At 33.6% G+C, this 26,802-nt stretch overlaps 1 protein-coding gene and 1 pseudogene across 1 annotated transcript in view; both read right to left on the reverse strand.

The window, feature by feature from the left end:
- The window catches only part of GPR158 (G protein-coupled receptor 158), a 410,036-nt gene that overhangs the window by 32,005 nt on the left and 351,229 nt on the right, over positions 1-26,802 (reverse strand). The window lies entirely within an intron of this gene.
- On the reverse strand, positions 22,075-22,172 carry LOC119870536 (annotated as a pseudogene).

Below are 26,802 nucleotides of genomic sequence, written 5' to 3' on the forward strand. Positions count from 1 at the left end.
ACACTTCTTTAATGCTTTTTTGCTTTAAACAAGTTAATCAACTTATTGGTCAATGATTAACCCTATAAGAAGCCTTCTATTATAATTAGCAGATCAAAAAATTCAGAGAACTCTTAGAAATAAGAGACATTTAAAAAATTGTCGTTATTATCATTATTATTATTTTTTGCCAGTGTCAATTTTATTTTCTGCAGGAGAAACTTGCAGCCACTATGTACACATAATTGTCTCTGGGTATACCTGAATGAATTCTAAATTTTGAATGACTAGGAACTCAAAAGAGGAAATCTGGCCCATTTTTATGGTCTTCTATATTTTGGCTAGGCAGAAAAAGGAGAATTCTTTAGTACTAGACACTGAATACATAAGCATAATGAATGACTTTTTATATAGTGACAATCATATATAAATAACTGAAATATAAGTATAACGAGCAAATATTTATATAGTGATAATCATATGCTGGGCATTATGCGGGGCAACATGGAAGAATAAGATATAGTCCTAGAAGTTTACAGTCTAACTAGAAATAAATATGCAAATAACTGCTTGATGCCACCTGGGACAAGGGATCATGGTTAAGACAAACAACAGACTAAATAAAAAAGGAATAGCATATGTTCTATGTTTTATGTACATAGTCAGTGTAGTAATCTAATAAAATAGGTGGTATTTGACCTGGACTTTGATGGATACCAATAGAAATTGAGGAAAGTGGAAAAGATATAAGGAGATATTCCAGCTGAAGGAAATCACATAACAAAATACAGAGCAGGAAATACACATTGCATTTTCAGAAGAAATCTGTATGATCCCAGTTGGATAATCTTTTAGTCAATAAATCCCAATTCTAAATTATCATAAATTTTCATGTTTTCCAGGTGACCCTTTGGGTATTTACTGCATGGTCTGAGAATTCAAGATCATCACAGGTCCCATAATCTCATTTCCAGGGATGAAAAACCAAAGCAAAAGCTGTCATGAGTCTTGTGTTAGTGATTTTACTGGTTTTTGAATTCTGGGAAATATACTAAAGCGATTCTGTACCTTTGCCTAAGCATTTCAGGATATTGGTTTTGGTAAAATGGAATAAGTTGAATTTTTCTAGCATTGCCTTAAAATAAAATGAGAAAATTCTACCATATATTTAAAAAACAAGCTCTTGTTAGTTTATATGGGTTCATTCCCTGGAAACCAACTTCTGAAAACAAAATCCTTAGATATGCATTTATATGAAATACAACTGTAGGAAAAAAATACAATCATTAAAATTCTTAATTACTTTTTCTACTGTTATTTCAAAGATAAATCTTCAGTCTACCTATCTGTTCAGAAAATTTCACTATTTCTGAAGGAAAGCAGTAATATATACAAGAAGACAGCAAGAAATTCCCAGAATTTAACATAAAAAAGTATATTTAAAAATACATTCTGTTCTCATTATTAATAGCAGATAAAGTCATACAAATCATGTTGAAACAATGAAAAGGGCAACACACGAACTGGCTGTCACTATATTATCTGCTTCTACTTTTTCACTTCCTATATATTTCTGGTTTGAATTCATGAAACTTTACTGTCAGGAGTTATACTTAGGTTATTAATTACCTTCTTCAAATATCTAATTGATATTGTTACTCCTTATTTTACTTGATCTCTTTCCAGCTTTCAGCATGGCTAAAGCACTGGCTTCCAGAACACTGTCATGTTCTCCTGATTTTCTTCCCGTTTCTCTGTTAGCAACTTTGTAGTCTCTAACACAGACTCCTCTTCCCCAGGTTTGCCCTTAAGTGGCGGTGTTTCTCAACAATCTCCTAAATGTAGCCATCTAGATCTATTTCTTGCTGTACCTGTTGTACCCAGGGAATTCCGTCTATTTCTCTGTTTCAGTTATCTATGTATTGGCAAGTCCCAAATCTGTGCCTTAGTTTAGATGTCTCTCCTGAGCTCAAAATCCCTCTACTCAGTGACTCACTAGACCTCAACAGGTCCCCAGATTAAATCATCCCTCTCTCCATTCCTCCTTCCTCTAGCCTTCCTTGCTCCCGTGACTATTACACTTAATGGATCAAAGCAGAAACCTACCAATAAACTTTATTTTTTTCCCTCGCCTACATTCCAGACATGAAATGAGTGTTCAAGAATTTAATTTCTACCTCTTAAATATCTTTCAAATCTTTTTTTTTTTTTCTCCATCTTCATTGCTACTCTATAGCTCCTGGTCATCAACCTGCTCCTACAGTAGCTAATTACAGTCTACTTATTGGTCTTGCCCACCTTCAGTCCACACCCTACACTGAAGCCACAATGATCACTTCTGATCATGTTGCTCCCTTTTTATAGTCCTTCAGTGGCTCTCCACCCAAAACCTAGCTCTTTAGTATGGTCAAAGGCCTCTGAATGCCTTTGAATATCGCTTCTTCCTGCCTTGGCAGCCTCATCTCTCATCACTCTCCTTTTCCTACAGACTTGCAGGTCCCTGTGCACTACATCCAAGTCTCCTCTGTCTGAACCTTTGCCTTCAGCTTTCCTCACTGCTCTTCCCCCCACAATACTACCCCTAATTTAGCTAATTCCTACTTATTCTTTCATGGCTCAGTTTATAGATATTGCTTGCTTTAGGCCAGTGGTTCCAAACCATCATCATCTACATCATCTGTAAACTTATTAGAAATGCAAACGCGGTATCTACCTGGTCTCAGCCTCATCATAATTTAGTAAACATAAATGAAAAGGCAATTAAAATATAATGGTTTTGGGAAATGGTATTAGCAAAAGTAGAGGCATAAAGAACCCTGCAACTCCATCCATCCATAAAAACAATGAATAAGGTGGCAAAAACTATTAGAATCAACTTTTTTGGAATCCTGGAAGAGAATCAAAAGCTTATAGCAACCAGGGGGATGCTTAACCAAAAGAAGAGCTGAATCTGAGTAAAAGAGTTTTCTAACATTTTAAAACACTGTTCTATCCAGTGTCCGATCTCCCATTACCCAGTTCAGTAGTGAACTTAGAGATAACAGACTGCATTCCCAGGACAGGGGAATACGCGAACACAATGGGCTTTATTCTTAAAAAAATTGTGGTTGTTCATTTTGACCTTTCTGGAGGCTCCCTGGAAGACTAGTTCAAAGGGCCTGCCTTTATTTTTAATTCCAGTACAGTTAACGTGCAGTGTTATATTAGTTTCAGGTGTACAATATAGTGATTCAACAAGTCTATACATTACTCAGTGCTCATCATGTTAAGTGTATTCTTTAATCCCATCTCCCCTCTGGTGACCATTTTGTTCTCTAGAGTCGAGTCTTTTTCTTGATTTCTCTCTCTCTCTTTTTTCCTTTAGTCATTTATTTTGTTTCTTAAATTCCACATATGAGTGAAATCATGTTATTTTTGTCTCTGATTCATTTATTTTGCTTAGCATTATGCTCTCTAGCTCCATCTATATAATTGCAAATGATAAGATTTTATTCTTTTTATGGCCAAATAATATTCCATTACATATAATACCACATCTTCTGTATCTAGTCATTTATTGATGAACATTGGATTGCTTTCATAATTTGTCTATTGTAAGTAATGCTGCAATAAATATAGGGGTGTGTGTATCCCTTTGAATTTGTGTTTTTGTATTTTTTTGGGTAAGTACCCAATAGTGTGATTACTAGATCATAGGGTAGTTCTATTTTCAACTTTTTGAGGAGCCTCCATTCTATTTACTATGGTGGCTGTACCAGTTTGCAAGATTGTTCCTTTTACCTCACATCCTTGCCAACAATTGTTTCCTGTGTTTTTAATTTTAGCCATTCTGAAGATGTGTTGTGATATCTCATTGTACCTTTCATTTGCATTTCAAAGGGCCTGCTTTATTTCTCCTGTGGGAACCCTCCCATGGCTGAGGTAGTAACCTGAGGGTCATTTGACTAAGATATTTAAAGGAAAATGGATTGCTTGATGCCACCTGGGACAAGGGATCATGGTTAAGACAAACAACAGACTAAATAAAAAAGGAAGAAAGGCTGGGGAATGAGATCTGCTGGGCAAAATAGGCTTTGAAAAGCTTCTCTTTATTCCCAGGCATCTAGAAAGCTGAAAAATGCTCAGAATATATATAAGGCCTTAAATTTTCATATCTTGCTGACCTAAGGCTCTGCACAAGAGGAAATAAAGTCTAAGGCAAAGTTGTAAAGTGCCTGAGTGTTGAAAGCATGTGCCAACATATACATATACACACAAAGTCATGTGCAAAAAATAAGAAATTTTAAAAAGTTTTATTTGTTCAAGGCTGTAAGGAAATCTCTGTTAAATCATTAGCTCATTATTAAATCAACAGAACAGACTTCAATTGGTATATATAACAAAAGATACAGATATTACAAAATTAGTTCAGAAAAGCCAGTAAACAAACAACAGCAACCACAACAAGGAACAAAAATAAATGCTAGGGGGGGATGAAGAATTTGATTCCAGATTATATTATAATATTCAAAAAAAAAAAAAAAAAAAAAAAAAAAAAAAAAAAAAAAAAAAAAAAAATATTCAAAAAGTCCAGTTTTCAAAAAAAAAATGCAAAGAAATGAGTGTGTGGTCCATATGAAAAAAAAGAATATGGAAACTGTTTCTGAGGAAACCCAGGCATTGTACTTTATTTTTTTTTTTAAGATTTTATTTATTTATTCACGAGAGACACAGAGAGAGAGAGGCAGAGACACAGGCAGAGGGAGAAGCAGGCTCCATGCAGGGAGCCTGATGTGGTACTCCATCCTGGGACTCCAGGATCACACCCCGGGGCCAAAGGCAAGTGCTAAATCGCTGAGCCACCCAGGGATCCCCCAGGCATTGTACTTACTAGACAATGACTTCAACTGTATTACATATGGTCAAAAAGCTAAAGAAAATCATGCACAAAGAACTAAAGAAAGAATGATATTTCACTAAATAAAAAATATCAATAAGTGGATAGAAATTATAAAAAGGAAACAAATAGAAATTCTGGAGTTAAAAAGTACAATAACTGAAATGAAAAATTCACTAAAAGGATTTAACTGAAGATTTGACCATGTAGAATAAAGAGTTAGTATATTCGAATATAGGTCAATTGAGATTATACAGTGTGAGGAGCAGAAATGAAAATAAAATGAAGAGTAATGAACATAGCCTAAGAGACCTGTGACACACTATTAAGAATATCAATATTTATAAACTGGGAGTTCCAGAAAGACAAGAGAAAAAAGCCAAAAGGAACATTTGAAGAGATAATGACTGAAATCTCTCAAATTTAATTACGGACTTAAATCTACATATTCAAGAAGCTCAAGTAATCAAAGTAGGATGAACTCAAAGAGACTCACCCTTCAGATACATTATAATCAAACTGTTGAAAGCTAACATGAAGAGAAAATATTGAAAGCAATCTGAGAAAAGACCCATTACATACAAGGGATTCTTAGTAAGATTAAAATCTACTCTCTTATCAGAAACCATGGAGGCCAGAGGGCTGTGGGCTAACATATTCAAAATACTAAAATGAAAAAAAAAAAAAATCTTGTCAACAAAGTATTCTATGCCTGACAAAACTGTCTTTCAAAAATGAAGGAAAAATTAAGATATTCCCAGATAAAATTGAGAGAGTTCATCACTAGGAGATAGGCTCTAAAGAAATACTAAAGGAAGTCCTTTAGCTGAAATAGAAGACACTAGACTGAAATTCACGTGAAATAATGAAGAACATTGGTAAAGGTAACCAAAGAAATAAATATAAAAGTCCATATTAATGTAGTTTCAGTTTGTAATGTTCTTTTTAATTTTTTAAAAGATTTTATTTATTTATGAGAGACACACAGAGAGAGGCATAGACATAGGCAGAGGGAGAAGCAGGTCCCCCATGGGGGACCAGGACCCTGAGCCAAAGGCAGATACTCAACCTTTGAGCCACCCAGGCATTCCCGGTTTATTATGTTCTTATTTTCTTACATAACTTAAAAGACAATAATAAGTATAAATCTATGTTGATGGGTACACAATGTTGCAAGATTATATTTTTGACACTAACAGTGTAAAAGAAGAGGGAGGGCAGAGTGATATATAGCCAGGTTTTTGTACTATTAAAAGCAAGTTGGTATTAATTTAAACCAGGTTATTATATTTTTCGAATGTTAATTGTAATCACTAGGGCAATCATTAAGAAAATAAATATATAGGGGCACCTGAGTGGCTCAGTGGTTGAGCGTCTGCCTTAAGCTCAGGTGTGATCCTTCGGTCCTGGAATGGAGTCCTGCATGAGGCTCCCCGCAAAGAGCCTGCTTTTCCCTCTGCCTGTGTCTCTGCCTCTCTCTATGTATCTCTCATGAATAAATAAATAAAATCTTTTAAAAAAGAGAAAATAACCAATACAGGAAAAAATGAAAGAATAAAAATGGGGGATTAGAAAACACTGATTTATCATAAGAGCAGACAGTAATGGAGGAATTGAGGAATAAAAATGATAAAAGATATATAAAAACAAATGTCAAAATCATAGAAGTATGTCCTTCCTTACAATTACATTAAATGTAAATTGGTTAAGTTCTCCAACCAAAAGACAGATGGCAGGATAGATTTTTAACGAGATCCAACTGTATGTTGTCTGCAAGAGATTCATTTTAGACCCAAAGAAACAAATAGGTTAAACTAAAATAATGGAAAAAGATATCTCATTCAAATAGTGACCAAAAGAGAGCTGGAATGGATATGTTAATATCAGATAAAAAATACTTTAAGACAAAATTTGTTAAAAGAGACAAAGAAAGACATTATGGAATTATAAAACTGTCAATTCATCAAAATACTGATATTTGTAAATACATATGCACCAAAAAACAGAGCCTCAAAATGTATGAAGCAAATATTAACAAAACTGAGAAGAGAAACAGAGTTAGTTCTACAATAATGGTTGGAGACTTCAACACCCTGATTTTAAAAATGGATCAACTATCTAGACAGGCAATAATACAATTAAGGGCTTTAAGAACATCATGAGTCACCTAGATCTAACAGACATATAGAGAACACTCCACCAACAATAGCAGATTATACATTCTTCTCAAGTGCACAGAGAACATTCTTCAGGATAGACACAAATCAGGCCAAAAAGTCATAATAAATTAAAAAAGATTAAAATCATACAAAGTATCTTCTCTGACCACAGTAGGTTGGCATTAGAAATTAATAACAAGGAAATCTGAAAAATTAACAAATATGTGGAAATTAAATGGCACATTCTTAAACAACCAATGAGTTAAGGAGGAAATCACATAAGAAATTAGAAAATAATCCGAGATAAATTTAAATGAAAATACAACATACCAAAGCTTACGAGTTTTAGCAAATGTGATGTTTTGAGAGAAATTTATAACTGCTAATGCCTTTATTCAAAAGAGAATAAATATATCAAATCAATAACTTCCCAATGTAAGAAACTAGAAAATTAAAAAAAAAAAAAGAAACTAGAAAATAAAAAGCAAACTAAATCCAAAGAAAGCTGAAGGAAGGAAATAATAAATTTTAGAGAGGAATAAGATGAAATGAATAATAGAGAAACAATAGAGACAATAGGCAAACCACAGTTGGTTCTTTGAAAGGATAAACAAAATTGACAAACTTTTATTTACTCTGATAAGGAAATAGGAAGAAAACTCATATTAATTACTGAATCAGGAATGCAAAGACATTACTAGCAACTTTACAAAATAAAAAAGATTATAAGAGAATTCTATGAACAACTCTATGACAAAACAATTAGATAACCTAAATGGAATGGACTAATTCCTAGAAATACACAAATTACCTACATTGACTCAAGAAGTAGACAGTAGACATCTCCAAAGACTTATAATAAACAAAAAGATTGAATCAGTAATTGAAAGCTTTCCGGTGGAAAAAAAAAAGTCAGGATCAGATGGTTTCACCAGTGTATTTTACCAAACACTTAAAGAAGAATTAACACCAATTCTTCTGAAACTCTTCTAAAAGTAGAAGAGGAAAAAGCACATTCTAAATTATTTCATGAGGCCAGCATTACTTAGACTCCAAAGCCAGATAAATACCTCACACAAGAGGGGCACCTGGGTGGTTCAGTCGGTTAAGTGTCTGACTCTGGATTTTGGCTCAGGTCATGATTTCAGGGTTGTGAGATCAGGCTCCACATGGGGGGGCGGGGGGGGGGAGTGCTCTCTCCTTCTCCCTCTGCTCCCCCTGCCCCCCACCACTTGCATGCTTTCTCTTTCTAATAAATAAAATCTTAAAAGACATCACAAGAAAAAAATTACAAACCAATATCCCTTATAAATATACATGCAAAATTCCTAAGGAAAATACTAGCAAACCAAATTCAAAAGCATATTAAAAGGTTGATATACAATGACCAAGTGGGATTTATCCTTGGAGTGCAAGGTGGTTCAACATAAAAAAATCAATCAATATATTATACCAAGTAATAAAGAAAAATCATACCATAGTAATAGAATGAAGAAAATATGATCATCTTAATTTATACAGAAAAGAGCATTTGACAAAAATCCAACACTCTTTCATGATAAAAACATCAATAGCTATAGAAGGTAACTTCTTCAACTTGATTCTTATTGAGTTTCAGTGAAAAACTTACAGCTAATATCATACTCTATGGTGAAAAACTGAAATATTTCCCTCTAATATCATAAACAAAAATGTCATTCTCACCACTTCTACATATCACTGTACCAAAAATTCTAGCCATGACAATTAGTTGAGGAAAAAAAAGGCATTCATATTGGAACAGGAGAAGTAGAACTATCCCTATTAGTAGATGACATTATCTTAAATATAACAATCCCTAAAGAATACACACACATAGATAATGTGAGCTAAAAAATAATTTAGTAAAATCACAAGATATAAATTCAACATACAAAAAATCACTTTTATTTCTGTATACTAGAGATCCAAAAATGAAATTGAGTAAACAATTCCATTTACTATAGCACTGAAATGAGTAAAATACCTAGTGGTGAATTTAACCAAGGAGGTAAAAGATGTGTATGTTGAAATCTGTAAGACATCACTGAAAGAAATTAAAGAAGACCTGAGAAAATGGAAAGACCTTCTGTGTTCATGGATCAGAAGACATAATATTGCTGAGATGGCAATACTTCCTAAATTGATCTGTAGATTCAAGTCAATCCAGAGATTGCAATGCATTCCCTATTAAAATTTCAACTGACTTATTTTCAGGAGTGGACAAACTGATACTAAAATTCATATGAAATTGCAAAACATTTCAAATGGCCAAATAATGTAGGAAAAAAACTAAGTAGGAAGGAAGACTCACACATTCTGATTTCAAATGTTGCTATAAAGCTACACTTATTCCATAATATAGATCAATAGAATAAAATCGATCATCCAGAAGTAAAACCTTTATTACATCCATGTTCAACTGAGTTTTGATAATGATGTCAAGACCATTCAATAAGGAATAGTTTTGGGGTGCCTGGGTGGCTCAGTTGATTAAGTGTTCCACTCTTGTTTCTGGCTCAGGTCATGATCTGAGGTGGTAGGAACAGGCTCTATGCTGAGTGTGGAGCCTGCTGTGATTCTCTCTCTCTTTCTCTCTCCCTCTGCCTCCCCCTTATAATTCTCACATGTGTGCACACACATTCTCTCTCTCTTTCAAAAAAAAAAAAAAAAGGAATAGTCTTTTTAATAGATGGTCCTGGGACAAATGGATATCAGATGCAAAAGAAATTTAGACCTCTACCTTACATGATATACAAAAATTAATTTCAAAGGAATCAAAGACCCAAATATAAGAGCTAATGCTATGAAATGCTTGCAAGAAGTAAAAACTTTGATCTGGGATTAGGCAATGGTTTCTTAAATATGATACCAAAAGTGCATGTAACAAAAGAAAAAATTAATTGAACTTCATCAAGATAAATTTTTTTGTATATAAAGGCATACTATCAAGAAAGGGAAAAAGAAAATCCACAGAATTGGAAGAAAATATTTTCAAATAATTTATCTAAAAAGGGTCCATATTCAGAATAAATAAAGAACTCATAAAATGCAACAACAAAAAGGCAAACAGTCTAATTAAAAAAATAAAGGACTTGAATAGACATTTCTTCACAGAGATAAAAACACATGAAATTAACCTCAACATCATTAGTCACTGGAGTAATGTATATCAAAAGCACACAGACTGGGATAGTTATAATAAAAATAGGTAGAAAATAACTGTTGATGAAGATGTGGAGAGGCTGGAAGCCTCATACATTGCTGGTGGGAAGAGGAAATGATACAGCCTCCATGGAGAGCAATTTTGTGGTTCCTCAAAATGTTAAACATAGATTTAACATGTGACCAAACAATTCCACTCCTGCTATTACATACCTATGAGAACCCAAACACAGATTCATACAAAAAAACCTGTATATGAGTGTTTATAGTAACATTATCTATAATAGTGAAGACTGGAAACAACTCATCCATCAAATGATGAATGGATAAACCAAGTGCAGCATATACATGCAATGGGATATTATTTATTAATAAAAAGCCATGAAGTACTGATACATATTATGACTTGGACAAACCTTGAAAATATTATGTGATGGGAAAGAAGCCAGACACAAAGAGCCACATATTGTATGATTCCATTTCTATGAATCTGGAATAGCTAAATCTGTAGGGACAGGAAGCAGATTTGTGGTTGTCAGGATCTGGGGGCACGGGGCTAGGGTGGTCTGCTCAATGGGCATCAAGTTTATTTTTGGGGTGATGAAAAGTATTCTGGAATTAGATAATGGTAACGGTCATAGAACATCATGCATGTACTAAAAGCCAGAACTGTACATTTTTAAATGGTTAAAACGATGGATTTGATGTTGTATGAATTTTACCTCAATAAAAAAATATACAATTGTTCTTATTCCAGCAGAAAAGGAAAAAATTCTTCTGTGCCTTCCTGAACATTGCAGCCCCTGTCTATTGCAGTCCCAGGGTGTCCTTAGTCATTTGGTTGTTCTTTCTCTCCACCCCCCCTCCCAGGGAACTGAGGTAAGATGCACTAGCATTAAAACTTGGGCTTTGCACTAGTGTATCTGCAGTGTGACCATTCCTTTCTCACAGGAGTTCATTCTGTCATCTTAGGCCTATAAAAAAATGGAAGAAATCTGATACTCAAAAGCATGCTTGATTCCCTAAAATAGAGGTCAATAATACTAATTGGTCTAAATTCTGACCTTCTTTGTTTTAACTTGGCAAAAACACCTGTTTCCTAAACCACATTCCTTTGGAATTGTTTGAAGCGAAACAATATTGCAAGTAAAGAACTTTTCATAGCAATTGAGTGCTTGTGCTCCAAAGATGCTTAATTTTGAAAAGTTTTGGATAAAATCTTGCAGAGAAAGATTTAAATATAGACACTATTGCTCCTTCTCCACTGTTCTCCCACCCTCAACTTACTACACAAAGATATTTCACACAATAAGCAGATAATTAATTAATCATTCTGAAGATGAAGGAGAAGAAATTAGATTATTAAAAGTTAAGAATTACATGTGCCTGTTCCTTTCCTTACATCCAGGGTAAATATAAAATCTATAGCCAAGTATAAAAATAGGTTTTGTCCTTATATTTCAATTATTTAGCACTGATAAAATAATTTTTTAAAGATTTATTCATTTTAGAGAGAGAGAGTGCACATGAGCAGAGGGAAGGGGAGAGGGAGAGAGAATCTTCATGCTGACTCCCCTTTGAGTGCACAGCTTGAATGGGGGCTCCATCCCAGGACGCTGAGATCATGACCTGAGCTGAAATCAAGAGTTGGCTGCTTAACCAAAAGAGCAATCCAGGTACCCCAGCAGAAATAATTTTAAATTAAAATTTCATTCCAGGTTTTGGTGTTTTAAAAATTTAACGTTTTACTATTTAATATGACATTTTGGTATTCAAAAATATGATTTAAGACAAAATATAAAAACAAATTTATTACAGATGGTTGCCTAATAGCATTATTAGTTAAATGAGCAATTATATTGCAATCTCAAAAGGGAAACATATCACTATTTGTATGGTTTTGTAGTTAGAAAATTTCTAAAATGACACCATTTAATGTTACTATTTAAATTTTGATCTGTTCTTACTTCTTTTTTTTTTTTTTTTTGTTCTTACTTCTAAACCATGATTTAGTTTTGCTATATGAATAAAGCAAAGCAAAACCCGTTTCCTCTGAAATAGGTTAATCACAGAGAAGTATTTCTCCAGGGATATCCTAAGGCAAAGTTTTTTGAGGCTGTTTTCTCTTCAATCATGATTGTTCAAATTGGAATGTGGTTGAAATAGAAAACTTGTTTTGCTTTCTACGGAGAATTTAAAAATTTTTATAAAGTCCTTTTTTAAAAAGATTTTATTTTTTTATTCATGAGAGACACACAGATGGAGAGAGGCAGAGACACAGGCAGAGGGAGAAGCAGGGTTCCATGCAGGAAGCCCGGTGTGGGACTTGATTCCTGGATTGGCATCATGTCCTGAGCCAAAGGCAGATGCTCAACCACTGTGCCACCCAGGCATCCCAAGTTTTATAAGATCTAATACTGTAGGTCTTTCAGTCTCTTCAGCATGCATTTATAGATAAAGAATAGTGCCAGACTATAAGGAACCACAAAAAAGATGACAAAATTCTTTGCAAATATACAGTTACTCTTTTGTATGTGTTATTACTTATAAAAATAAGAAAAAATTCTTAATGAATAGCTGCACATTAATATATTTAGCCCAATTTTAGGTGTTGGTCTCATATAAGAGAAATACTAAACAATATAAATAATAAAATAATGAAATATATTAAAAACTCTATAAATAATAAAATAATGAAATATATTAAAAACTCTAAAATTACTGTTGCATTCACCTTTACCTTAACACACAGTAAAATACACAAACAAAATATATTAGGTAGCAAGTAGAAGATGCCACCACAAAAGAAATTCAGGAGATTTGCTGTATGAGGATGTAAATACCGGTCAGTTTGACTGGTAATATTATTAACTCTTCAGATGATATTAATAAATCTTGAAATAGAAGAACTTTTGGTCATGTCAATGAAACTTTGGAAATTAATTATGAAGTATTATTGTGATTGCTCTTTGGTTCTCATGCTTTTTAACTATTTATACTTTGTCTAATCGCTAGATTTAAAACTCTTTGACTTAAATTTTGTAGGTCCCGAAGTGCCTACGACATCACTTTGCCTATTACAGACCATAAGTGTTATACAGTATCACAAAGACTCAGCTATTTTTACATGCAATTTGATTCTCTCATTAAAACTATAATATTTGACAAAGTAAAAAGAAATAGAAAACTATAAACAAAAAGAAAAAAATGAACACTAAAATAGAACTTAGCTGTATATAAATACTGTTAGCATTTAGATGAATTTTATTCTCTAGTATTTTCTAATGTATATAAAATATAATATTGGGATTATAATATATAGTTTATATGATTTTTAAAATATAACATGGAATTCTGAGCATTGTCATACAACATTTTATATTTGTAAATAGCATGATATATATGATAGCATGTAATCTTTTATGCAAATCATTAATTTTTTTATTATAACCTACACACCAGTGAACATTTTTTTTCTCATTCCTCCAAAGCCACCAAAAGTCTAAGAATGGAAAATGGAAACTTACTGGATTAATTCATAAACATATCAGCTATTACTAACCATATTGGGAAACACTGTCTCATCTCTTTTGTCAAATTTAGAATGGATTGAAAATTAATTGAACAAGTAATTGAGAAGAAAGATGGTTAGTACAAGCTTAACAGATTTTAAAGATATAAAGTTTCATATTTTTATATTGGAACAGATGCCAACTTAGGAAAAATTTTCTAGTGACTAAACAATATAGGAAAAGTCTTATCTATGTAAAACCTGGGTATAATTAATAGAAAAAATTAAGGAATCTGCATAGGTACTATTCTTTCAAGGCTCCTTTTATATGAGTTTGATCTGTTTTTTTTTTTTTTTTTTTAAGTGCCTTTCATAACATTCTTTGCTTACAGACTAGGGCCTATTGTAATGTGTTTTTCTACCACATTCTAAAATCCTCCACAACCACTGACAAACCTCTCTTCTGCATGTCATCTTCCAGACTGCTGATGGACAATATTCTTCTTCTTCTCTGGCTTTCTTTTCTTTCTTTTCTTCTTTCTTCTTCTTCTTTCTTCTTGTCTTTCTTCTTTCTTCTTTTCTTTCTTTTCGTTTGCTTTCTTTCTTTCTTTCTTTCTTTCTTTCTTTCTTTCTTCTTCTTCTTCTTCTTTCTTTCTTCTTTCTTTCTTTCTTTCTTTTTTCTTCTTTCTTCTTTCTTTCGTTCTTTCTTTCTTTCTTCTTTTCTTTCTTTCTTTCTTTCTTTTCTTTTTCTTCTTCTTCTTCTTCTTTCTTTCTTCTTTTCTTTCTTTCTCTTTCTTTTTTCTTCTTTCCTCTTCATGAGAGACAGAGAGAGAGAGAGAGAGAGAGAGAGAGAGAGAGGCAGAGACACAGGCAGAGGGAGAAGCAGGCTCCATGCAAGGAGCCCAATGTGGGACTCGATCCTGTGATCTCCAGGATCACACCCAGGTCCGAAGGCAGGCACTAGACCATTGAGCCATCCAGGGATCCCACATTCTATTTTCTTGCTGTGACCTAGAGCATAATCTGTGTTTCTGCCTATGTGCGCTCCAGTCGTTCACCATATTTTCAGAATATGAACAGTCTTGCAGATAGATTTTTGTGCACACCCTTAATTTTTTCTTTAGATTTCAAAAAATAACTCACTTTTAAAAAACTCTGGATACATTTTACCAAATATTTCTAGTAGATTATACCATTTCATTTATACTCTGTTCTGCAAAGTATAAGGCTATCTTACCCCTCGGATATTTAATATTATTGACTACAACTGTCAAGTTATAATGAAAAATGATGTTCTCTTTTGAAACAAATGAAATATTAATCCATAATTTCTCATTGTTTTATTCAATTTTTTTGCATTGAGTTTTATAATTTGTTGAAATTCTTGTAAGTTGCGATGAGACTGTGAGCTAAATTTTCTAGACAAAGCTAATTTTCAAATACTTGTTTGTTGAATTGGCCTTTCTCATTCTATTGTTTTGGGGGGTTTTCTCTCTAAAAGTTTTGTGGTGCTTTCATCTTGGTAACATATATCAATCAACTCTTAGGATTATTCCTACGTATTTCAGGTTTACATTTCAGATTGTAAATAGGAAACTGCCATCATTGTCATCTCCAATTTAAAGGTAAATAGAAAGTTATTGTTTTTCATACAAACCGACATACCTTGTTTACCTTTTCTTGATTGAACCTTTATAATTATTTGAGTAATTCTTTTTCAAAGACGGCATTCACATATCATAAAATTCACCATCTTATGGTATATTTTTAAAATTCAGTGGTTTTAGTATATTCCTAAAACTCTATCATAATCCTGATCTAATTCCAGAACATTTTCATCATCCCAAAAAGAAACTTCATACCCACTATTACTCCCCATTCCTCCTTTTCCCCCAGACCCTGGTAACCACTAATCTACTTTCTGTCTCCATAAATTTGTCTATTATGAATATTTCATAAATGAAATCATAGACTATATAGCATCACTTCATTACTTTTCCTGATGAATAATACTCCATTGTATGGATATACCACAGATTGTTTATCCATTCATCAGTTGGTATATGGGTATATATCTAGGAGTGGAACTGTTGGGTGATAAGGTACTTTATGTTTAATATTTTAAGGAACCAAACTATTTCAGAAAATGTACCATTTTACAATCCTACCAGCAATGTATGAGGTTTTTATTTTTTCCACATCCTGTTATTTTATGACTTTTTGACTACAACCAAACTTGTAGGTTTGAAGTGCTATCTCACTGTGGTTTGATTTTCATATCTCTAGTGACTAATGAAAAGTTACGCATCTTTTCATGTACATATAGGCCATTTGGGTATCTTCTTTGGAAAACTGTCTATTCAATTCAATTCTCATGTTTAAAGTTGGATTGTTTGTCCTTTACTTGTTGAGTTGTAATACTTCTTTACATATTCTGGATACCAGACCCTTATCGGATAAATAATTTGCAAATATTTTCTCCTGTATTGTGGGTTTTCACTTTCTTTTTTTTGCCATATAGTTCTTTTTTTAAAGTTAAATTTATTTATGGAGAAAGACAAATACCATATGATTTTGCTCATATGTGCAATTTAAGAAACAAAACAGATAAACATAGGTGAAGGGCAAGAAAAATAAAATAAGATTGTAACAGAGAGGAAGCAAATCATAAGAGACCCTTAACTATAGGAAACAAACTGAGGATTGCTGGAAAGGAGAGGAAGGTGGGGATGGGGTACCTGGGGGATGGGCATTAAGAGGGCACCTGAAGTAATGAGCACTGGCTCATTATATGCAGCTGATGAATCACTAAATTCTACCTCTGATACTAACCCACACTTTTGTCAGTTCAGGAAATTCCGTGCACTTGTTTCAGCCAGTCTCCACTGGCATTTGGCAAGATACAACTACCTTTCTAATTTCTTTCCATATAGATTAGTTTTAGCTGATTTACAGATAAATAGAATTACATAGAACTTTTCTTGTTTTGCTTAACACATCTTTGAGATTTTTCCATATTATTGTGGATAATTAGAGTCTTTTTTATTACTCAGTAATAATATGCCTTTGTATGAATTATTATAACTTGTTTATCCATTTTTCTGTTGAACACTGGGTCGGTTCAATTTTGGGGCTATTATAAAGAAAGCCACTGTGATCATTCTTGTACAAGGGTATGGGTATGTTATTATTTATCTTGGGTAAATGTCCAGGAATAGAATTTCTTGGTCATATAGAATTGCATATTTAACTTTGTATGAAAATATCAAAGAGTTTTCTAAAGTAGCTATGCCATTTTTCAATTTCACTAACAATGTATGAGTGTCTCATCTGTTCCACATTCTCACTAACATTGGTGGTGTTAATCTTTTTAATTGTAGCCACTCTAGTGGTTATAAAATGATATCTCACCATGATTTTAATTTTAATCTCTCCAATCAGTAATAACAATTGCACATTTTTATGTGCTACTGGCTATTTGTATGTCTTCTTTTATGAAGTATCTCTTCAATTTCCCATTTTTTATTGTATTGTTTGATTTTTCATAATTTGTAGAACTTTATATGTTATGAATAAAGTATTTTGAATATTTATATATATATAATGAATATTTCCTCCCAGTCTGTAATTTGCCTTCTTTTTCCTTTTTAAAAAATAATTGAGGTATAATTGACAAATAACATATTACTTTCAGGTATACAACATAATGATTGATCCAATATTTGTATATTATGAAATGATCAACACAATAAGTCTAGTTAACATCTGTCACCATACATAGATACCAAGTTTTTTCTTATAATAAAGATTTTTAAGATCTACTTTCTTAGTAACTTTCAAATATGCAATATAATACTATTAACCATATTCACATGCTCTACTTATTTTATACTATTTGACTCTTTTCACCCAATTTGCCCATCCCCATACCTACCCTCTAGCAACCACCAGTCCGTTCTCTGTATCTGTGAGCTTGGTTTTTTTGTTTGTTTTTCAGATTCTACATATAAAAGTAAGATCATATAGTATTGGTATTTCTCTAATTTGACTTAACATAATATCCTCCAGGTCCATTCATTTTATCTCAATGGCAATATTTCATTCTTTTTTATGGCTGAGTAGTATTCCATTGTATATATCTACCACATCTTTTCATCCATTCATCCATTAGTGGACACTTAGGCTGTTTCCATATTTTGGCTATTGTAAATAATGATGCAATGAACATGGGGTACATATATCTTTTCAAGTTTGTGTTTTGTTTTCTTCAGATAAATACCCAGAAGTGGAATTGCTGGACAATATGGTAGTTCTATTTTTAATGTTTTGAGGAACCGCCACACTGTTTTCCATAATGATTGCACCAATTTACATTCCCAACAACAGTGTAAGAGGGTTCCCTTTTCTCTATATCCTTGCCAACACTTGTTATTTCTTGTTCTTTTGATAATAGCCATTCTGACAGGTGGGAGATGATATCTCATTGTGGTTTTGATTTGAATTTCACTGATGAATAGTGATGTTGAGCATCTTTTCATGTGCCTGTTGACTATTTGCATGTCTTCTTTAGAAATTGTCTATTCTACCCATCTTAAAATCAGAATTTTTTTTTGTTATTTAAAGTTTTATGAGATCTTTATATATTTTGGATATTAACTCCTTATCAGATATATGAATTGCAAATATTTTCTCCCATTTGGTAGGTTGCCTTTTCATTTTTTTGGTGGTTTCCTTTTTGAGCACAAGCTTTTTATTTTGATGTAGTCTCACTTCTTTATTTTTGCTTCTGTTGCCTTTGCTTTTGGGATCAGATTCAAAACCAAGACTGATATTAAGGAACTGCCTATATTTTCTTCTAGGAATTTCATGGTTTCAGGTCTTATATTCAAATCCTTAATCCATTTTGAGCTAATTTTTGTATATAGTGTAAGACAGTGCTCCAGTTTCATTCTTATGCATGCGGCTGTCCAATTTTCCCAGCACCATTTGTTGAAGAGACTATCCTTTTCCCATTGTATATTCTTGCTTCCTTTGTTGTAAATTAATTCACCATATATGAATGTGTTTACTTCTCGATAGCCTTCTGTTCCACTGATCTGTGTGTGTGTGTGTGTGTGTGTGTGTGTGTGTGTGTATGTGCATGGAGCCCAATGCAGGGACTGAATTATAACCCTAAGATTAAGACCTGAGCTGAGACCAAGAGTCAACCTACCGAGCCACCTAGGCATTCCTTTGTGTCTGTTTTATATATGGATGCCATACTGTTTTGATTGCTATAACTCTGTACTATCATTTGAAATCAGGGAGCATGAATCCTCCAGCTTTGTTCTTTCCATTTGTGTTTTCTTCAATTTTTCTCATCAATGTATTATAGCTTTCAGTATACAGGTCTCTTGGTTACATTTATTCCTAGGTATTTTATTCTTTCTGATGCAAGTTTGTCTTTTAAAAAAGATTTATTTATTTATTTATTCATGAGAGATACAGAGAGAGAGAGAGAGAGAGAGAGAGAGGCAGAGACACAGGCAGAGGGAGAAGCAGGCTTCTCACAGGGAGCCCGATATGGGACTCAATCCCGGATCCTGAGCCAAAGGCAGATGCTCAACTGCTGAGCCACCCAGGCATCCCCATTTTGAAGCAACTTTAAATAGAAGTGTTTTCTTAATTTTTCTTTATGATAGTTTGTTATTAGTGTATAGGAACACAATAGATTTTTGTATATTGATTTTATATCCTACAACTTTACTGAATTCATTTATTAGTTCTAATAGATTTTTGGTAGTGTCTTTAGGATTTTCTGTATATATTATATCATCTGCAAGTTGTGACAGTTTTACTTCTTCCTTTCCAATTTGGATACCTTTTATTTTTCTTGCCTAATTGTTGTAGCTAGGACTTGTAACACCATGTTAAATAAAAGTGGGCACCCTTGTCTTGTTCCTGATGCTAGAGAAAAAGCTTTCAGCTTTTTACCAGTAAGTACAATGTTAGCTGTGGCCTTGAGACCACGTGTGGCCTTTATTATGCTGAGGTACATTCCCTCTGTATCTACTTAATGTCGAGAGTTATTAGCATAAATGGGTGTTGAATTTGTCAAATGCTGCTTCTGCACCAGTTGAGAGGATAGGATTTTTACCTTCATTCTGTCATTTTATTTTTTATTGAAGAATAGTTGACACACAGTGTTATATTACTTTCAGGTGTACAACATAGTAATTTGAGAAGTTCACACATTATGCTATGATTCCTGCAAGTGTAGCTACCATCTGTCAGTATAGAATGCCATTATGGTATCATTGATACATTCCCTATGCTGTACCTTTTATTCCTGTAACTTATTCATTGAATAACTGGAAGCCTGTATTTCCCATTACCCTGTGCTCACTTGGCCCATCCTCCTATCCACATTATTTTATTACTTTCTTGATCATATCCTTTGGTGTACAAAAGTTTTTCATTTTGATAAAGTCCAGTGTATCTATTTTTTTCTTTTTCTTTTTGCTTGTGCTTTGGGTTTTTTCTCCAAGACTATGGATATTTATGTATCCTTCTAAGAGTTTTACAGTTTTAGCTCTTACATTTAGGTCTTTGACATATTCGGAATTAATTTTTGTATATGGTGTAGAATTAGAGGTCCAACCTCATTCTTTTGCCTAAAGAAACCTGCATTGATCTGTATGTCTCTTCCTATGCTAGTCTCACACTGTTTTGTTTGCTGTAGCTTTGAAGTAAGTTTTAAAATCAGAAAGTGTGAGTCTTCCAACTATCTTCTTTTTTAAGATTGTTTTGACTATCCTGGCCTTTGCATTGCCAAAGGAATTTTAGAACCAGTTTGTCAATTTCTACAAAAAAATCAGCTAGGATTTTAATAGGAATTAGGCTGATTCAATTTAGGAAATATATCAATCTGAAATCACTAAGTTTTCCAAAGCACAAACAAGGGATCTTTCTTTTTTCTTTCTTTCTCTTTCTTTCTCTTTCTTTCTTTCTTTCTTTCTTTCTTTCTTTCTTTCTTTCTTCTTTCTTTCTTTCTTTCTTCTTTTTTTTTTTCTTCTTTAATTTCATTCCACCGTGTTTTGCAGTCTTCAGGGCACCTTTCTAGTAGTTCTGTTGTTAAATTTATTCCTACGTATTTTTATTTCCATGTTATTGTAAGTGAAAATATCCTCTTTATTTCAGCTTTAGCTTGTTGCCAGTGTATAAACTACAACTGAGTTTTGCATATTGATTTTGTATACTGTAATATTATTGCTAAACCTGTTTATTACTTAGAGTGGTTTGGTGGCTTCCTTAGAATGTTCTCTACAGAAGAGCATGATGTCATCAGCAAATAGTTTTACTTCTTTCTTCCATCGGGATATCTTTTATTTCTTTTTAGAGCTTAATTGTTCAGGTGAGAACTTCTAGGACAATGTATAGTAGCAAGAGCAAACATTCTTATCTTGTTCCTAATTTTAGGGGGAAAGACTTCAGTCCTTCGTTATTAAGTATGATGTCAGCTGTGGATTTTTCATAGATAACTTTTATCAAATGAGCAAGTTTTATTCCATTCCTTCCATTCCATGCTGTTTTTTTTTTTTTAATCATGAGAGCATATTAGATTTTTGTCAATGGTTTTTCTGCATTTGTTGAGATGATCATGTGATTTTGTCCTTTATTATGTTAAAATACTCTACTACATTGATTGTTTTTTGTATTTATAGGCTAAATCCCACCTGGTCATGATGTATAAGCCTTTTTGGAGGTTACTGGATTCTGTCTGGATTAAGATTTTTATGTCTATATTCATAAGAGATATTAGTCTGCAGTTTTCTTTTCTTGTGATATATTATCTATTTTTGGTATCAGGGTAATACTAGTCTCTTAGAATGAATAGGAAGTGTTGTCTTTTCTATTTTTCACAATGGTGTGCAAATAATTAATTTAATTCTTTAAATCAGTGGTATAATTCATCAGTGAAACCATTGCATGTGAAGGGGAGAGGGAGTTTTTTTGATTACTAATGTCTTTATTTGTTTCACAGTAAATAACACTTCTAAATAATCTGCAGGTCAAAGAATAACTCAAATTAGAAATCATTTTAAACTCAATGAAAATGTAAATCCAACTCCGGTATTTTGGACTGGATACATGCAAATGCTAGGTGACTGGTAGCAGGGTAACCAGAGGCCAGGGGAACTGGTGCAACAAAAGGACACAGGTGTGTCCATACAACACTGGAAGCCAAGTGCCTCCCTCTAGGCCCTGATAACAGAAGGTGATAGCAGTCAAGGGCTTGCAGGAGCAAACTGCCTCACCATGGCATTTATATCTTTCTTTATTTTTTATGTTTAAGTTAAAATATTTATTACAGCAGGTCTTTAGTAAAAAGTATGGAATGCTTCAGGAATCTGTGTCATTCTTGTGCAGGGGCCATGCTCATCTTTTCTCTGTTCTAATTTTAGTATATGCACTGCTGTAGTGAGCACTTACTGGGGCATTTATTTATTTATTTTTCACCGGGGCCTTTAAAATCTGGCTGCCTTTCTTTCTGCTACAGAATGAATTAATCTCATTTCCCACTTCTTTTCTTTTTTTAAAAGATTTTATTTACTTATTCATGAGAGACAGAGAGGAGAGAGAGAAAGAGAGAGAGAGAGAGAGGCAAAGACACAGGTAGAGAGAGAAGCAGGCTCCATGCAGGGAACCCGACGTGGGACTCAATCCCAGGTCCCCAGGATCATGCCCTGGGCTGAAGGCGGCACTAAATCGCTGAGTCACTCAGGCTGCCCTCCCACTTATTTTCTTATGTCTACTTGAGGAAAAGAAACATTTCCACTATAAGATTTGTTAGTTTCTAACAAAGAACAGTAGGATAAAATATTTATTAACTATAGTTTGAAAAGTACTAATTCTGAATTACTAGATGGGTTTTTATTCATAATTTTAAAGTTGATTAACACACACACAATTGCATACATACATATATAAGTTGAAACCATATAAGCCAGGCAATTAAAAAAAAATCCCATGTTTCTGATGGGCCACACAGCCCCTAAACTATATATTCTAATTCATACCTATTTCTAGAAATCTTGACATAAAATGTTGATGCTGTGATTAGAAACTAGAGCATGTATATATATGTACACCAAAAAACTAAAAGAGAAGTTTAATATTGAAAAACTTTGATGTAGATGTTATAAAATAAAGTATATTTCAAAAGTATGTGTCACAAAACAGTCAAGTAGGACATCCAACGTCAGACAAAATAAGCTCTAAGTCTCTTTAGTTTTCTGAGTGAGATATATTCCCATTTTATTCATGTCTAACATTTAATACATTCTGAAAAGTCGAACAATTAAAAAATGAGTTTTGATTTTATTTTTAATTGTATTAAAAAGCTAGTCATTGATGTTTTAAAGGTCCTGCATGAGTACAGATCTCTAGTTAATAAAAGACATCTTTTATCAATATGCTTATATTTCCCAAAATCTTTTACTTCCTATAAGTAGATTAAACTGAACATATTAATTCATAAATGAAGTTATTCAAGCCAGCAACACTTAATTAGCTTCTGAAAGTGATAAGTATGCCAACATAATTAACAATATTTAGGGTCATTGAGCTGACATCCTATAGGAAGCTAGACAAGGCAGTGTGAAGTCATGAAAAGGGGCAGGGTGGGGATGAATGAGCAGAGGGAATTGTTTTATGCTCTAGTTAGAGATTTTATAATCAAAGAATAATTCATTGGAACTTAGGAGATTCTGTTTTCATGATTTCTGGGGAGCCATTAATAAGGACTAGTCCTTATGCAAAGTCCCATGGACTTAGGGATTTAGGCATGTTGGGATGGATTATGAGAATGCCAACAAAGGGGAGATGCACACAGGAAGGAGAAGTGGCAGGGCACAATTTGTTTATTTCTCAGGTTTTCAAGGGCCTCTCGTCCTTTAGGCCCTTCCAAGCATATGAGTGATCAGAATGACAGAAATGTGTGCCTGCAAAACTAAGGTGTGTAACTACACACTTTCTGAAAGTTAATTAGAGTCAGGATAGCACATAAATAGTTTTGTATTAGCACGAGTCACTATGGTGCATTCCATGCCAATGCTTCTTGAATTGATGAAATTATGAAGTAAATTTCTATTGTTACAAGCCAAATGGCTTTTGATTTTCCTGTTTCATTGCAAATAATTTAAAATCGTAAAAATATCTTCAGGGAAATTATTTAAATCTTGATAACCCAAATGAGCTAAGAAACTGGAAAACAAAGTCAAATTATGTACAAATCTAAGTTTTTCCCCAAATCTCTTAAAATGCCAGCATCATAGTTCCAAAACACGAATTTGAAACCTTTATTTTATAAATTGTCCCAGTATGTCATTTTTCTATAGGGCATCTAGGTATTTTCTAGTATATGCAAAGTGTGGGTGTGTGAGGTAAGACTGATATTTTGTAATTTGCCTCTGAAGCTAAGTAACTTTCTTTGGCTTTGGAACTTATTTAGCTTCCTATTGACAAAGATTCTCTCCTTAATCACATGCTAGCCAGGCTCCTCTGAGCCTCCTGCTCCACTGGGCCCAACCTTTGGACTTCCCTTGTGTTCACATTGCCCAATTGTAGCAAGAATCTTACTTAGTCAGCTTAGTGAGAATCTCCCACCCTTGATATCTGAGACCACCTTGGCCTGTCTTTTGTAAGATTCCTGTCAAGTGGGTTTAGCCAGAAATTCTCCTTTGCCTCTGGTGCTTTCTCTTAGCAGTTTTTCATCCATGAACCACACCCTGCTCCTTCACTGTAAATCCCGTTTCCTTGTATTCTGAATTGAACCCAATCTCTCTCCCCAGCTGAAAAATCTCATGTTGTTGTGCCCCTGAATAAAGTCTGTCTTACCATTCTTTAACAAGTGTCAGAATAATTTTTTTTTTTTGTTAACAATGTCCAAATAGTACCCTGACAGGGAAAGAGAGCTTCCTTAGAAACGTATGAATGCGTCCCATTTCTCTGGGACAATATGGTTCTTAAGAAATGTCACTGCGAGTAATTTTCCACTTGACGGTATTCTACATCCAGAGGCGGCAACCAGAAAAGATGATAAATCACAGTGAGCTTAGCAGAAAGAAGAACCTGAAGTCTCTCCATCATTACCAGGATCCATATGGCAAACTCTTCCCATTTCCTAGTCAAAATGTAATGTCCAAGGCTACATGTTCAAAGGACATGTTATTGATATGTTCTTTTGGCTGTGGTGGGCAGCTGGCTAAAACCATTTTGAAACTATTCCATGTTCAGACCCTTTGGGTCATGATTTGGGACATTAAGTATCATTCAATTGTGAGTTAGGGTAAATTCAAGATTTTTGGAAGAATTTCATGTACACCCATAGGCATTTTGCTCAGCCACCTAAGAACAAAGGTTGTTGTTTTTCTGGCTTTCATAAATTAAGACTAACCAACACTTTGCTCAATGGTCTGTTAAGGCAGATGGTTCTGTAGCTAATAGTCTAATTTGCCTCAGTCTCTATCTCAAATTACCTGCCAGCCAGTGGTTGTCATAAGTTAAGCTAAAGAAGGCAACCTTCATTTTTAGGAGCTCTTAGCTTCTCTACACAGTCCTAACTTGCTTATCTTTCAGTCTTTCAAAAATTTAAGATATCTTACTGTATTTTATGTATCCCTATAAAGAATATATAAGTAAACAAATATAGGTAACTTCCAGTCACTTTTGAAATTTACTAGGAACAACAACAAAAAATTAAGTTAAAAAAATACAAAACCTTCTCACAAAGTGTAAATATTTGGTGCTAAGGAGAACAGTAGAGAAAACTGCTACGTATTGTGTTGTATCTAGAGCAAGGAGTACTGAATAATGTATGAAATGAAAATCCCTAGTCCAGAGACAGAAGAAGGCTTTTTCACAGCTTGCTTTAATATTCATTTTAAATATAGTACAAAAGTCTTGTTTATTTTTCTTGATTAGCCTCAGAAAAAGGAGAAAGGCAATTTGTTTTCAGAAACCATATTACAAGGAATAGGAAAATGTTCTTTCAGCATTGTTTCTTTTTTTTTTCAGCATTAAGTTTCTTAATCTCTCTTTACCTCCTTGCATTTAAAACATTTCTTTATTTTGCCTCCTAAAAACATAGCTTTTCTGAACCTAGAGATATTGCCTTTCCAATTTCCTTAAAACAAACAAACCTAGCTTAGCAAGTATTCTGTGAACCCACACAACCATGGAGGTACTAGATGTTCTTTTAGATCTGTCCTGTATCATTCATGTCCCAAGTCAAACATATGTACAGTTACTGAAGGAAATTCCTCTTTATAAATGAATCTTCATTTTTTCCTACTTCAGCTTTATTTTCCCTTTGGTCCATATTAAGAAGCTAAAGCCTATACCATTCTTCTTTCTTTCTCCAAAAAGGAACAAAACAGTTTCAGGTTCAAATAAATTGCACTGCACGAATGGCTGTCAGTGAGGTGGGGCAATGGGACTGGCTTGCTCTAGGTATCAAAGGGACCCATTTGCCTGTAGAGATCTTAGGGTAATAATAAAGACAACTGAAAGTTGGTCTGCTTTTTATCACCATCACACGATAGTGATTCTAAATGTCGGTGGTAAAAGACTCCTCCATGAAGAGGCAAACCACTCTCTCCTTGACTCCAACTTGTTACACCCCTATATTGCACTGTTAATCATTAATTGATTAGACTCTTTTGCAATTTCCCTTGGGATTGGCATGGCAGTCTCTGACTGTATGATTCTCAAATGTAGGGCAAGACTGCTAAATTGAAAAGTGGAAAATTTGATAAAAGTGAATGAAACCTTTAAGTTCCCTCCCAGGCTAATAGTATCATTTCTGTGACAGTGTGAGATTCTATTCCTTTTTCATACTTGCTCCAAGTTTTCAAGGCTCCTGGAATTCTGTAAATACTACAATCAATCAGTGAGAAACCAGGGGATGGAGAAAGAAATGTTCCATAATTTTACTAAACCTTGAGGAAAGTGACTGAAATAAAGCAAAAACTCAGGTCTTTCTCGCCTATCCTAGTCTCAAGGGACTTTAATAGTCACTTTATGTATCTGTACCAATAATTTCCTTAGAATTT

The sequence above is a fragment of the Canis lupus genome, chromosome 2 (assembly GCF_011100685.1).
Source record: "Canis lupus familiaris isolate Mischka breed German Shepherd chromosome 2, alternate assembly UU_Cfam_GSD_1.0, whole genome shotgun sequence".
In the NCBI taxonomy this organism is placed as follows: Eukaryota; Metazoa; Chordata; class Mammalia; order Carnivora; family Canidae; genus Canis; species Canis lupus.